This window comes from Columba livia, chromosome 5 (assembly GCF_036013475.1).
Source record: "Columba livia isolate bColLiv1 breed racing homer chromosome 5, bColLiv1.pat.W.v2, whole genome shotgun sequence".
NCBI lineage: Eukaryota > Metazoa > Chordata > Aves > Columbiformes > Columbidae > Columba > Columba livia.
The window spans coordinates 53,069,770-53,081,481 of NC_088606.1; positions in this window are offsets into that span (position 1 = coordinate 53,069,770).

The following is an 11,712-nucleotide window of genomic DNA, read 5'->3' on the forward strand; positions in this document are numbered from 1 at the left end:
ATCTACCTTCTTTCAGTTTAAAACCATTACCGTCATCCTATCACTAGAGTCTCTGATGAAGAGTCCCTCCGCTTCTTTCCTGTAGGTGCTCTTTAAGTACTGGAATGCTGCTATAAGGTCTCCCCCGATCCTTCTCTTTTCCAGGCTGAACATTCCCAACTCTCCACAGCGGAGGTGTTTCAGACCTCTGATCATTTTTCTGGCCTCCTCTGGACCCTCTCCAACAGGTCCATGTCTTTCTTATGCCAGGGGCCCCAGAGCTGGATTCAGTACACCAGGTGGGGCCTCACAAGAGTGGAGTTGGCTTTCTGGGCTGCAAGTGCACATTGTCAGGTCATACTCAGTTTTTCATCCACTGATACCCTCAAGGCCTTATCCTTAGGGCTGCTCTCAACCCACTCATGTCCCAGCCCCTATCAGTGTTTGGGATTGCCCTGACACAGGTGCAGGACTTTGCACTTGGCCTTGTTGAACTTCATGTGGTTTGCATGGGCCCATCTCTCCAGCCCATCAAGGTCCCTCTGGATGGCATCCCTTCTGTCTAGAGTATCAACCGTACCACGCAGCTTGGTGTCATCCACAAACTTGCTGAGGGTGCACTCAATCCCACTGTACATGCCCCTGATAAAGATCTTAAATAATACTGGTCCCAATATGGATGCTTGAAGGATACCACTCTTCACTGGTCTCCATCTGGACATTAAACCGTTGACCTCAACTCTCTGAGTGCAACCATCCAGCCAATTCCTTATTCACCAAGTGGTCCACCCGTCAAATCAATGTCTCTCCATTTTAGAGTCAAGGATGTTATGTGGGACAGGATCAAATGCTTTGCACAAGTCCAGGTAGATTACGTCAGTCACTCTTCTCTTATCCATCAATGCAGTAATGCTGTTGTAGAAGGCCACCCAGTTTGTCAGACATTATTTGCCCTTAGTGAAGCCATCTGGCTGTCACAAATCACCTCTCTGTTTTCCATGTGTCTTTGCATAGTTTCCAGAGGATCTGCTCCATGGTCTTGGTGACCATCCTGTAGTTCCCTGAGTCTTATTTTTTTCCCTTTTAAAAAAATGGGGGTTATATTTCCCCTTTTCCAGTCACTGGAAACTTCGCCAGTCTGTCACAACTTTTCAAATATGAAGGACAGTGGCTTAGCTCAATGGTAGCCCAGACCATGGAAGTCCAAGAGAAGGAGATGCAGTTGTAGAGAATGCAGACCTTGTGACACATACCTGGTTTCATGCAGGGCTATCATGCCTTGGGGAGCCCTGAGAGCATTGTCTCCATGTCTTGGTTTCAGCTGGGATAGAGTTAATTTTCTTCCCAGTAGCTGGTATAGTGCTGTGTTTTGGATTTAGTATAAGAATGTTGATAATAAACTGAGGTTTTAGTTGTTTCTAAGTAGTACTTAAACCGAGTCAAAGACTTTTCAGGTTCTCACATCCTGCCGGTGAGAAAGCTGGAGATGCACAAGAAGCTGGGAGGGGGCACAGCGAGGACAGCTGACTCAAACTGGCCAAAGGGATATTCCATACCATATGATGTCATGCTCAGTACAAACTGGGGAAAAGTTAGCTGGGAGGCTGCTGCTCAGGCACTGGCTGGGCATCAGTCAGCAAGTGTGAGAAATTGCATTGTGCATCAATTATTTTCTATATTCTTTTTTATTTAATTTCAATTATTAAACTGTTCTTCTCTCAACCCACAAGTTTTCTCACTTTACTCTTCTGATTCTGTCCCCCATCCCAGTGCAGGGAGAGAATGAGTGAGCAGCTATGTGGTGCTTACTTGCTGGCTGGAGTTAAACCATGACACTCCTCTACATCTTTCTATGGCTGGTTCCCTCCCTACAAGCGGGTGGCAAAGTAATACGGTGCTGTGGGATCTGGCTGTTCCTTCTCTCACTCCCCCGGTTGGATTCCTTCTTCGTATTTGCCTTTCCCTCAGGGCTTGCTCCCCCTTTTCCCTGTGATGGGTTGTTGAGATACCATGTGATGACGCAGCATGATGACATTATTTCTGCCCCCTCCCCACCCCTTGGCTTCTTGGCACATTGTTTAATTAATTTATCTTCTTGCCTGCAGCCTTAAATTTGCTTTTAGTGTAGTAACTTGGTGAAGACATAGCACTAATGTTTTATTTGCTCTTAATCTTGAAAAGCAATCATTTTGTAATCTCCCTGCTAGATTCATAGCATTAATTTTGCTGCAAGCTTTGAATGTGGACCAAACATAACCCAGCCAGTGGTGAACCTGGAAAGGGAGTGGTTTGATGAGCACCTTTGGGGGAGTCCATCATGTTCATTTTATAGCAGTTTAACTATAATGAGGCTGCCCTGCCCGCAATATGGTATGTATTCCTACAGAGCAGGGAGTTAATTGTACCTGGATCCAGCAGTGCCCTATAAACACGTTTATGTCATGTGGAACAATTAGTGCTGTGACTCATTGCTGGGAGCTCAGCCCGTGTTATAATATATATGGGGCAGCATTTATGCATTCGTATGTGCCATCCACTACAGCAGTCAGCACAAATCCCACTAGTATTCATCATCATGAAGACCCAAGGAAAAACCAAGTGCCATATTCCCTAAGAGAGCAGAGCACGTGGAAGACCTTGTCTAAAACTGGCCTATAGGTTTTTTAATGGTTTGTATTACATCGACCAACATAGCTATTTCTTAATGAGTCAGTTCTTGAGTTTTGGACAGAAGCTGGCAGAACCTGCTACCTTGGGCTATGGTCAGGAATGTTGCTAAATACTCTGATTACACGCACTTACAATGTCCTTTCATAAAGGTGCAATTAAAGACACACCCTGGTGCTGTGCAGGATAGCAGGTATCTCACTGTCCCCCAGTGCACATGCAGTCACGTGTAGAAGGCATTTCAGAATGACATGGTACAAACTCTTCTAGTGTGAACCATGAGCCACATTCTCAAACATTGTAATGACTGAACTAGTCTGAAGCAGATGTTTTCCTAACAGTAAAAGGAGCTGGATGAAAGACCTGAATATTAAATCCTGGCAGCATGGAAATCAGAGGCAAAATTCCCAATGAATTGGGGTCAGGGTTTCAGCCTAGAGCCAACTAGCCTGGATCTTTCAGCTCTTCTCAAAGTAAAAATGAGTCAGCTGGTCATTGTTGGTATTCAAAGGGGAAATATAAACCAAGTGAAATCATTTAAGCTGACAGTGGCCAAGTGGTAGCAAGTTTGCTCTGGAAGGAAAAAAATTTATATCTGGAGGTGTTATGTTTATGGAGTCTCATTGCTTTCCAGATAAAATGCACTTGCTTTGCAAATGGGACAATAGCTTTTTTTTTTTTTTTTGACTGCTAGCCTGCAAATTTAATCTAGAGCCTTTCCGTTTCATGCATCACAACTGTTAAGCAAGGTTTTCCACTGACCTGCTGCTGCATTCCCAATGAGGTCCTTGACCCCTCTGCAGTCCTGTGGTTTCTGAAGGTGCCTCTGGTGGGATTTGAGGTGTTTGTAGTTTCACCTGTGTGGAGCTGGCTGAATTTGGCAAATGATTTAATTGCTGAGGCTCAGGAGGAATATAACCCCTCACTCTCCTGGCTGTGCTGAGCAATATACAAAAGGAATAAATCCATATTATTTTGTCTTGAAGGTAAGGAGAAGAGAGCCTGGACAGAACTGCTAAGTAGATTGGTGTTGGTTTTAGTAGGAGTCTCCAGGACCCAGCCAACATAGGAAGCCAGGGCATTTTCTTCCTAGCATTTTTACAGAGGTAATCCCATTGCTGTCTGGTAGGGCACTAGGAAAATGAGCTGGAATAGACCTGTTTTTCTAGCAGCACTTTTTCTGTTGTTTTTTGGTTTTGTTTTTGTTTGGTTGTTTGAGGTTTTTGTGTGTGTGTGTGGTTTTTGTTGTATTTGTTTGTTTGTTTCAAATAATAGAATCAAATAAAGGTTTGGGTTAGAAATGACCTTAAAGAACATGTGGTTCCACCCCCCCCGCCATGGGCAGGCACACCTTCCACTAGACCAGATTGCTCAAAGCCCCATCCAGCCTGGCCTTGAAAGCTTCCAGGGATGGGGCATCTACCACTTTTCTGGGCAACCTGTTCCAGAGCCTCACCACCTTCATAGTGAAGAATTTCTTCCTTATATCTAATCTAAATACCCTAACTATATGCAAAGTGCTTTGGTACAATTGCTGCTTTGGCAGGACTGGCTCTCAACCAGTTTGGATTGAAAATTTGCAAGACTTGCTTGATTTCTGGAAAAGCCAGATAACAGATCCTGGTTTTAGTACAGGAAGACTTTGATGTAGGGAGTTTTGTGTTCCGGAAATGGAACATGTGATCCAGGGAACAGTGCTCCAAGTGAGCTCTCCTTGGGTTATTTCTACCCTCTATAGAGTGTGAAGAGATTGATGAATGCCAAATGGTACTGACAACTTCAGCCCAAGACTATGTAGGCATTGCTGTTTTATGCCAGCCTTGCCTTTGGCCTTAGGAATAGCTTAGAATTGGTCAGCAATATCAAAACAATAAGTCTCAAAACCAAATATTGCAACAGAAAATGTTTAGCGCATCCTGATCACAGCCATCATCCAGCCTTCCCATGAGCAGCAGCCAGCTCCAGTTTGGGCTGGCAAACTCTTATCCTTTGGCATGTTTGGAAGCACTAAATCCCTCTTTGTGCTCTTTTCAGAGCATAAATGCTTTTGCTCTTCCTTGCAGAAGGGTCTGGGTCTCTCTCATTCTCTGGTGGGAAGTCCATGGCAAGTGGTAATACCTTTGCTCGATGTCAAAGAATCAGGGGGGTTGTGAGCCTGCAATCATCTTGGGGACAAGATTAAGAATTATTTTAAAAAATTTTTTAAAAATAAATAGCTCTTTGGGATTTTTTCTTAGGAAAACTTGTGTGCCACTCATGTCCTACTTTAAATGGCTTTTGACACCAGAGTTGGATCCTAACAGTGCGCAAAGTTTGACCTGATTCTTTACAGAGAGGCAAATTTTGTTCATAGCTCCTGATGTTGCTCCAAAATAATTCCAAAGAATTATTGTGAAGAATGAGCTTTTGAGAGAGTGCTTAGAAGACAAAATTTAGTAGGTTTGTAGTTTTGTGTGTGTGTCAGTTGTACCTGCAACATGTTAGGAATGCACCTTCATCCTTTACTCTGAAGAAATGCCATGTCTGTAGAGACTGAAATGTAAAGATGACTAGTGAATGGTACTGTGCTGGAGGTGGCTGGAGGTGGCTAACCTCAACAGCAAAGTTTCAGATGCATTTGAACTGGGACTTACTGGTATGACAGAGTAGACTGGCTGTCAGGATACATCTTCTAAACTTCTCCGCTTGCCATCTATCTGTCCATTCTAGAGTTGTATTCAGTTTTCAGCATTGGTTTAACTTGAAAAATTTCCCCAAACCCCTGCAAAGATTCCTGATACCTCACTCAAGAGCCATTAGTGGGTCATCCCTACAACCTCAGCCCTAAGGAATCTCTGACAAAATTACACCTTTGCCAAAGGAGGTTTGATTTCTTTTTGTCTTAGGTGTATTCAAGTGAAGAGTGGAATGGGAAGGCCTGGAGGAAGCAGTGAAGGGTCTCCAAAGCCTACTAGTGGTTTGAACAGAAAAACAGCAGTCTTGGGACTGCCATCCCTCTTGTATTCCTAAGTAAACTCAAAATTGTAATTGTTCTGCCCAGGCAGATGTGGCTACAGCCTCTATCACCATTGCAGGGGATACAGAGCTGACTGGCAGAGTGAATATTTCTAAGAGCTGGAATCTTCTAGAGCTTTGAAAACAGCATTTTTCCTGGAGTTGTATGACAGGCAAGAGTACACACTCTGCTTCAACTTGCAACAGTGTGAACTTGGGCATTTGCTCTGACCGTACAAATCCAATTCAAGATGTAAATTGAAAAAAATCAAAACCTTGGATGAGGCTTTGAAAGGCATTTGGAGTCAAGATAGATCAAGAGGTATCCAGACACATTTGCGGTTTCACCACTTCTGAGCTGCTGATAAATCCAACCCTGTATAACTATGGATACCTTAATCCCACCTCCTCCATCCATAGGCAGTCAATATCTGCAACATAGGGTTGTCCTCCACCCACATAATGGATGGAGCCAGGTGGACATGAGGTCAGCTGTCCCTTTTTCTCCACATCCCACATTGGCTTCACACAGGTCGTAAATCCACATGGAGATACCAGCCAGCCAAATGGAGCAAAACTGAGAGGGGACACGCATCTTCTCTGGCCCTGAGCAGATAAGGATTTGTCTCAGGATGTAACACAGTTATATCTGTTTTCTCTGTGTGGGAAAGCTGTGACCAGGATGTGCAGGATTTTACAGATGCGTGCTTTGCCCTTCTCCAATTGCTTTATGCAGAAACATACATGAGCAGAAACACTGAATACACATCCGTATTTTGTTTGTGCTCTGTATGGCTGCTTTGGAAGGCTAACCAACAGAGAGATTTTTGTTACATTGTGTTGCTGGTGGTCTCCTGAATGCTTAAGACTTATAAATCAGGCAATTGTTTGATTCTGACACAGGAAAATGTTTTGGTAAATGCAGGAGGCTTGAGACAAGCTGAAAATGTCTGGGGCTCCCATTGTGTGCAGAATGTGATGTGTGCAGAGGAAATCTGCAGCATTCCTACAGCAAACCACAACAACAAGCTCCATACAGCCCAAATCAGTTACAATTCTCATATAAATTATAATGGCTTAAATGTTATTGAAATGATAAACAGCTTTTGCGTTCCAGACATTGCTGTGATTCCAGAAGGTGGCTGTATAATACCAGCTGAATGAAATATTGCATATAGCCTGCAATATTGCAGGCTAAGTATGGGGCTTTATTTGTGTGTATCTGTTTTTGTTACATCTAACATATTCTTTGGCTATAAAACTTGGACTTCCAATGTACTCTGTGTATCTTGGAGCCCAGGGCTTCATCAATTATCCAGCAACAAGTTGTCTGAAAGTCAGTCACGCCAACATGCCAGTAAGCTGAACACGCAACCACAGAGGCGGCAAAAGTATCCATCACTTCTGGGCTGTCACCATCACTTATTAGTGTGTGTGGGTTTGCCTGGACCCTGCTCAGCAGCAGATGGTATAACCAATCCTTTAATCACAGTTTCCTTAATGGATGGCCATGTCATGCTTGCTTAAAACAAGTGTAGCTTGAGCATTAGGAAGAATGGCAAGTCTGGAGAAGATCATCCCTTGCCCAGGTGAGACCTTACCCAGCAGATCTGGGCTTTCACTAAGGGAAGAGTAATTTTTTTCTTGCCCATTCTTCAGTGCCCTAGCATAGCAGACCGCTAGAGGCTGATGGCATTTTCTGTCTTTTGATGTCTTTGCTTGAAGGAAAAGGTCGGAGCTACTCTCTCAGCAGCCCAGCAGCCCTTCTCCACTGCAGCTCATTGAAACTTGAGGGGTTTCTGCTTGCCCAGGAGAGATTTTGGGGTAGAGGTGGGTATGGCCATAGCAGCACCTGGGAGATGACTCTGGAGGGGAGTCCTCTGGCTGAGCCGAAATGTATCCTAATCAAGGTGCCACTCAGTATGAACAGGCACAAGAGGCTTCTGCCCTGGTGAGGTCCTGCTGGAGCCGATGAGACTGGAGGGGTACAAAGAACTGAGCTTTTTCTTCCTATTAGGTCATGTTATTCTTAGTGTAATTCTCCTGAATTCAGACCACAGAATTTTTCCAAAACTCTTTTTACAATTGACACAGTCTCTGCCCCATCTGCATATTTTGTTGTCAAATTCCAGCATTCAGAAATGTTCTCTTTTGGTTTAATTTTTCCAGAATATTAGAGAGGAGAAACTGCCCTGTGGTTAAACGACGGGACTGGCTTCCAAAGGATGATGGAGACTGACTCCAAGCTCTTCTACACACTTCCTGTGATTTCAGGCAAGTCATTAAACACTTCTGTCTGTTAAGGTCCCATCTCCAAGACAAGGAGGATCAAATTATTTTCCCTTGTCTGATTCTCCACCTTTTTTTTGTGCTTGCAGGGCACCAAGCAGGGCCTCACTATTAGATGGAGCTTTGGGGCTTTACCATTAAAAAGTTAATAATAACCAGTCATATTTCAGCTAAAATTTGATTTGCAGTTTAATATGCTAAGTAACAAAGACTTTACCAAAAGAATGAACAATAGCCTTTTCCATTTCACAAAATAATTTGCCAGGCAGGATAAGTGCAGCAACATTTTTATAAAAACAAATTATAAATAATTGCTTTTTGCAATTTAATACACACATAGAAAGAGCCAAAAGAGTTCAGCAGCCACCGGGATTCTGATTTCATTGCCGATTTGGACTGTCTCTGTAGTTTTTATGAAAATCCCTGAAGACTATGCTATTTTGTAAATGAAACTCTTTTTTTTTTTTTTTCATTTTGCTGGCCATGTGGAGTCTTTTTCCATTCATTAGTGAGATGCTTTTTTCATGAACACAATTAGACAAAGGAATAAATCAGTCAACAAATATGTGACTTAATTTTGGCAATACCAGGCCATCTATGCTCTTATTTGCTTAAATGTGTAAATCTTTCACCAGACTACAAATTAAACCAGTTCCCTCAGTGTCGGGGTCAGGGGAAGAGAGGGATCGGGCCAGATCCTGCGCATTTGACGGCTCCCGCTGACCATGGCTGCTGTCGAGCGGTTTCCCTCATTACAGCGATTCAGCATTCCCGCTGTTGGGGAATCGCTTCGGGATATTTCTTCTCTTTCCTCTCTTGTATTACAGAGCTTAAGAAACATCACCAGGATGATGGCTCCCTGAGGGCTGTGTCTCCATAAAGGGTTTTTGTGTCTCTCCTTGCCCAAATATCTGCATGCCTCGCTGGTTTCAGTGTGGTGGCCTCATGATGCTGTCACAAGGTGGGGAAGGTGTGCTCATAACTATTCATCTCATAACTGATGTCCCCTTGGGTCAGGTCCTCCTGGCACCCCTCAGCACACAGCCCATAGAAATGCAGTTTCTCTTTGCAAGGAGAAAATAAACTTTGCTGGAATCCAAGAGGCAGCAATCCCCTACCATGCCATTCCCAGCCAGCTCTTGTGCTCACCACAGGTATGGGTGCGTAGCCCCAAAGGCAGGGATGTGTGTGTGATCTGTGCTGGAGCAGGATTTGGTTCATCCCACTGGTTTTTCTGTGTAGCTGGAGAGACCAGCCAGCTTGCACTTATATCGGATTTGAGACCTGAGAAATCCCCTTTCTCACTGGGCAGCACGTCTGCACTTCTGTCCTTCCTCAAGGCTCTTTTGAGGCTGTGAAGCTTGTTTTGACCTTCTGAAGACAGGTGAATCCCACTCAGAGTACCTCATGTTGCTTTGTATCATATCAAGCTTCCTTTGTGAAAAAATGCAGATTGAGAAAAGGATTTGGGTTTTACTTCCCCACAATTTATCCTTTTTTAACCAAAATTTTCAACTGCTGGTATTGCTGTGGGTGGATTTCCCTCCGAAGGCACATGCAGTTTGAGCTGCCCTTCGTTCCCATTTCCAGTGATTTAACAAAAGATTTCTGCCCAAGTAACATAAACAGTAAGTCTTTATACATTTTTTTTTAAAAGATGTTCTCAGGTTTCCCACTCTGTTTTTCCAGAGATCACCAGATAAATAGGCCTCAGGAAAGATATACCAGGGAAGGCAACTATAAATACTCGAAAAATGTCGAGAATAAGTGTCAAGGCTTAATGCATAGCTAATGGCCTAATCTGCAGTTTCATCACAAGACATTTGTCTCCTTGCTTGCTTTCACTGAAGTCTCCCTGTCCATTTAAAGTTTATTTAAATCTGTCCATTTAAAGTTTATTTATCCTACCCAAGAAAATTCATTTCCTATTGATAACCTATTCCTCCCCAGTTTGGAGAATACAGCTCATCCCTGCATCCTTGGGGCCAGAGCAACATGGACCTGGCTTTGCTCATGGCTTGTAAAGGTGGCTTAAGACTGCCACCCTCTTCCCTTAGTCCCATCAGTGCCAAAGAAAAGGGATGGGGAGATAAATAATCCTGCCCAAAGAGACTAGTGCTAAAACAGGATCGCTGAGTTTGGCCAATGCATTTGCTTACTTGCTGTCTCATCTGGGGTGCTCATCAAGAGGTACCCACTTATGCATGACACTGGTGATCTTAGTTCATTCCCAGAGGTTGCTATCACACCAGGCACCGAGTTTAGGTCACCAGTTCTCAGAACTGTATCTTTTGCCCCAGAGACTGAAAATTAAACTTTTTTTAAACAAACAAACAAACAAACAAACAAACAAAACAAACAACCACAAAACCCTCTATTTCCCTTGTCAATGCCAGTAAAAAGAATGTAAGTCTGAGTGAGAGCATGTGGCTGGTTAGCTGTCTGCGTTGTATGCCCTGGGCAGGACGAGGCTCATATTTGGTGCATGTCATTGCTTCTGTCAGTCGCCTTGCTGGAATCTGTTTTCAGTTGCTGCTGAGACAAACTCACCAGTCAAAATATTGACGCTTTTCAAGTCCAAGTCAGCAAAGTTTCCCGTAAGCAGTGTTTTACATTGCATTTGCATGAGTTGCTTTTTTGGTTGTCTCAAAACCTCCATAAACAGAGTTCAGTCATTAATTTTACTCTTCTATTCAATGCTGGTAATTTGTACATTGTGCCTATCCAGCGCAAACCAGGGAGTACAATGTTGGTGCTATGCTGCAGGACATCCAAAATGTAGGCAAATCCATTGTTTTGTGCTGAGATGAACCTAATGTTGAGCACTGATATTTTGCTAAATTAGGATACATGCTGGGTAATCTTCCTTCTTCGGTAACAAATACAACTTCTATGGTGTTGTGAGTTGGGTCTGTTTGAGTGCTTGTATCTCTATAGGAAAGTCATTCTTTAAAGGTGCTTTTTTTACTCATGCTCCAGCTGAGTTTGCGAAAGGTTGTTTCTGTCCAGCATCCAGTGACACTGTACCTGCCCCTGGTAAAACACTAAACCTTTGGTCTTCCCCCTTCTTCACCAAGAGATAGAGCCTGGCAGCCCTCACCAAATCTTGGGGCTCTCTGGTGACATGTGCTGAATAAAAAGGTATGTCTGGAGATCTTACAGTTCCCTCTCCCTGGGCTTGGTTGGAAATGTGGAAGCCCTGACAGCCACTTGGGATCCAAGTCAGCAAATGTCTGTGTGTGTCCCTGTAATTGTATTGCTTGTGTCGGCCTTCACAGTGAGTCAAGCCTCCACTTCTGAACAGAGGTGTTACTAAATTAGAGGGACTGGCTGACATGGTCAATGACAGAGCCTCAAGCTGGAGGGACTGCATGAAATATGAGAGCTGGATCAACCAAAACCTCAAGGTTTTCAACAAGTTGAAAGGGGTGACAATTTTCCTCAAGCCTGCGGCAGAATATCCACCTGCATCAATGCCAGCTGAGGACCAGCTGGACACGTAGCAACCCTTCCATGAAGACCATGGGTGATGGTGATGCTGTGTGAGCCAATGGTGCATGATCATCAGGAGTAGGGCAAACCATATCATGGGCCATTTGACAAGGAACATGTCCAGGATGTCCAGGGAAGTTTTTATTCCTTCTTGCTTGGTGGTAATGAGGCTGACCCAGCATTGGGCCCCCCAGTTCAAGAGAGTTGTGGACAAACTGGATTGGACCTAGTGGAGGGCTACCAAGAAGGTCAGGGGTCTAGAGTACCTAATCTTTGAAAGAGGTAGAAGGC